Genomic DNA, 4,072 nt, shown 5'->3' with positions numbered 1-4,072 from the left:
TATATCTGTAAATTTCCTCTCGTTTCCCGTCGCCATCAATCGTGTTCGTCTTCTCTCTTTCTCTCACATACTCGCGCGCATGGTTGAATCACGCAATTTGCCTCGTCTCCTGTCAATCATGTTCAGCTAGGGGAGGAACTATCACTCCTGATTGGCTGATTTCTTCCTAAGGGATATTACACTATTTTGGCTGTTTTTTTCCTTAAAGGGATATTACACTATTTTAATACAATTTTAAAGTAATTTTAACCCTGTATTGCCACTGGGTTACATTAAGGATATTCTGCCCAAGCCGTCAAACTGACGCCATCAGAAAAGGAATGCCATTCCAGAGTGGAAGTAAATGTTCAGATTTTGATTAAAGATTACGAAGACTAACAAATTTATTTTTCAGTAGATTAACTTGCACAGATTAATTTAGATCAAGGCTAGCAATGTGCGCTAGTAAAGTAAAGTCAGTTTTGATTTCATGCGGACTTGAAGTTATAATCAAGGTTCGTTTATTTTTGCATCTACTGGTGTTGGTTCATTCTGCTTCCTCATGCCTATTGACTTCGGCCTTACTTGGCTGTTGTGGCCTTCACATTACACAGACTATTGTGGCACTTTGAGTATCTCGTCTTTTTATGGTCATGCTGATCTGGCTCTATTTTTTATTTTTTGGGGGGTGGGGGGGTGTTTTTTTTCTTCCTCTGTGGTTCTGGCAGCTGGATGGAGTTCTATCAATCATGCACAGGAGTCTAGACCAGTGGTTTTCAACCTGTGGGCCGCGGCCCCATAGTGGGTCGCGATGGTCTTGCAGGTGGGCCGCCAATAACTGTTAAAATAAATAATAATATTGTTAATATATGTAAAAATGTCTAAGTCATGACATAATAACATCATTTCATATATATAATTAAATAAGCCCAAGTTTTTTTCTGTTCATTGCCAGTTCATTCTAGGGCTGTGCGATAGAAATCGTCATAAAATTACGATTTGAGCGCGCACGATTTCTAAATCGCTTTATAGCACGATTTTCCACGGCCCTGCCCTCCCGCAGTATGCCATCCGATCTAATCAGAATGCAACGTGCCTAGCGCGAGAACACAGAACAGACTGGGAATATGCCTACGTAACTCCAGGTCCACACACACTGTCTGTGATGCGCCTTTTTTTTTCCGAGCCCACATTAACAAATCAGAGCATACAAACTGCACGCGGTAAAAGGCTAGAAATAAAAAAGTGCGAAAAGAATGAATATCTAGCACATGAGCATAGAGAGAGTTGTGAGTGCACAGGATGCAGTTTGAGCAGATGAGACATGTTTTAAGTGCGCGCACTTTCTCCGGGCAAGAGGAGCGTGTATCTGAGCAAGCGCGTCTGGTTATGGGTTATGTGACAGAGCAAAATAAATCTGCGTGCGTGCTGACAGATTCGCGAGCGCATTTATTTTAATGTGCTTTCGCATTACATTAATGCGCTCTCGCTGCTGCTTCTGCACTGCATACACATACTGTATACGCACTGCAGACGGAGTACGTGTGAACCTGTATAATGTATAACAAAACTATTCAACACCTGAGGCACCGCCAGGGCCGGATTAACCATACGGGCAACTGGGCAATTGCCCAGGGGCCCAAGACCTCTAAAGGGCCCATGCCACAAAAGAAAAAAACAAAACACTGAAAATCTTAATCTCCCGCTTTATATTAAACAAACTGTCAACACGGGCTTTTGCGCTGCACAGAGATGCTGCGCTGCCTATGACTTTGAAAGTGAGTTGAGAGCGGTTGAGAGTCAGTCTCATGCGGACTGACCAATGAAGAGAGGGCCTCAAGTTAAGACCCTTTCCTCATTTGTCAGTCCGCATGAGGTGGGTCAAATGTTACGCCGAGCGGGTTACGTCAGGCGTTGCTACAACAGAAAAAAAATCTGACATGGAGAAGCTAAGTGGGAGCGCGAAGCGGAAATTAAAAAAGGAAAAGGACATCAGAAACGCAGAAAATTTAAAGTATATACCTAAAATAGGTAATTTCTTCACTCCTGTTAATGTTGCCGACAGTTCTGTTAAGTCCGCTTCCGTCAACGACGAGGACAACTCAGCTAGCCAGGACTTTTCTACACTGCCAGCTTACGTTTACAGCCCGGAGAGCGAAGAGCCAGCAGCAACTTCAAGAAACAACCCAGAGGCAGTGAGTCTGATCGTAGAGGGAAGCGGTGATGGCGGGTCTCCAGTGTCTCTGCCGGCGCCGCCGCCACCTGAGCCGCTTGTCGAGTCTGGGAGCAGCCCCTGCATCTCAACGCCTCTACTCCCTGGGGATCCTGCACTGTGGGGGGCCGTTACGGAGCGGCTCCGGGAAGAAGCGATTTACCGAGGGCCTGCAGCTTTCCAGAACCGGGCCGCCAAGTATCCTGCATTGGTAAGGGAGTCCAGACTTGGAAGTAACAGGACACGCTCCCTCACGATTTGCTTCACTGCCGGCTCCCAAACAATCAAATTGTGCCAAGGGAATGGCTTCTTTACTCGCCATCAACTGGATCAGTTTATTGTTATGCCTGCAAACTTCTGTCATCCCAAAAGCACGCATTTATCATCGGATTCTGTGATTGGAAACATCCAGAGAGGGTTAGTGATCACGAAAAGAGTGCAGAACATAGACAAAACATGCTGTCTTTATTGCACAGATCTAAATATGCATGCAGAGTGGGCGCTTCTCTTGCCCGACAGTGTGAGTCAGAACAGCAGTACTGGAAAGAAGTCCTCAGACGTGTGGTAGCTGTTATTAAATTTTTGGGAGCGAGAGGACTGCCATTTCGAGGCAACAACGAACTGCTGGGCTCTGCGCACAATGGGAACTATTTGGGACTGCTTGAATTGATAGCGGAGTTTGACCCCTTTTTAAAGGAGCATATCGAGAAACATGGCAATAAGGGTAGAGGTAAGCCATCTTACCTGTCATGATGACGACAGTGTCATCAACTGTGTGCGAAGAATTTATTTCTTTAATGGGTGAAAAAACTAAGCAAGTGATTGCAGAGGAAATCAAACATGCAAAATATTTCTCTGTAATCGTTGATTCAACACTAGATTTAGCACATGTAGATCAGCTAACATTTGTTTTTCATTTTGTCAGTGCAGATGGCAGAGTAGTGGAAAGATTCCTCGGGTTTGAGCCCATCCACAGCCACACAGGTGTCAGCCTAGCTGAATCTGTGATTGAAATGGTGCGTCACTTGGGGTTAGACTTGTTAGACTGTCGTGGCCAAAGTTACGATAATGCTAGCAACATGGCTGGCAAATACAGCGGGCTCCAGGCGCACTTGAAAAAACAAAACCCGCTAATTCATTATACACCGTGTGCTGCCCATTCTCTGAACCTCGTAGGTGTTAACTGTGTTGATAATTGCTGTGAGGAGGATAACTCTTTTTTTGAACTGCTGCAGTCTATGTATAGATTTTGTAGTGCATCAACACATCGCTGGAATACAGTTTTCAATAACAGCGAACATAACATTAAATACACTTTTAAATCCCTCAGCACCACCCGATGAAATTGCAGAGCAGACTCCACAAAAGCTCTCAAAGAAAATTACGGGGCAATTAGAGATATATTAGCCAAAATATCTTTAGACTGTGATGAGAAAACACAAACTAAACTCGAAGCTGCTGCATTGGTCACAAAACTTGATAAACTGGAGACGGTAATAATGACTATGCTGTGGGACCGGGTACTGCATAGATTTAAGGCAACAAGTGACCAGCTCCAAAAAAGTGATATGAAAGCAGTGAGCGCAAAAGGCCAAGAGCAGTAGCTAAATTCATATGTTGGCACTCTACGAGAACAGTTTTCAGAGCTCGAAGAATCAGCACGCGCGGTCAGTGTGACACAAAACTACCAGTTTGACACTAAACATGTGAGAAAAAAAAAGAGATTTGCAGATGAGTCTGCTAATGACAGCAAAGTAGATTTTAATGACAGCAGTCAGAAATTTAAAGTTGAAACATATTACGTCATCATTGACAGACTTTGTTCATGCCTATCCAAGTGCATAGAAGCCTACACACATGTGTGTGACCTCTTTGGGGTTT

The 4,072-nt window shown here is 44.2% G+C and overlaps 1 pseudogene; it reads left to right on the top strand.

Moving 5' to 3' along the window:
• The first annotated feature begins 1,850 nt into the window (after positions 1-1,850).
• LOC122147611 lies at positions 1,851-3,795 on the top strand (annotated as a pseudogene).
• The last annotated feature ends 277 nt before the right edge of the window (positions 3,796-4,072 follow it).

This window comes from Cyprinus carpio, chromosome A15, assembly GCF_018340385.1.
Source record: "Cyprinus carpio isolate SPL01 chromosome A15, ASM1834038v1, whole genome shotgun sequence".
Lineage (NCBI taxonomy): Eukaryota > Metazoa > Chordata > Actinopteri > Cypriniformes > Cyprinidae > Cyprinus > Cyprinus carpio.
This window is presented reverse-complemented; position numbering and strand designations above follow the sequence as displayed.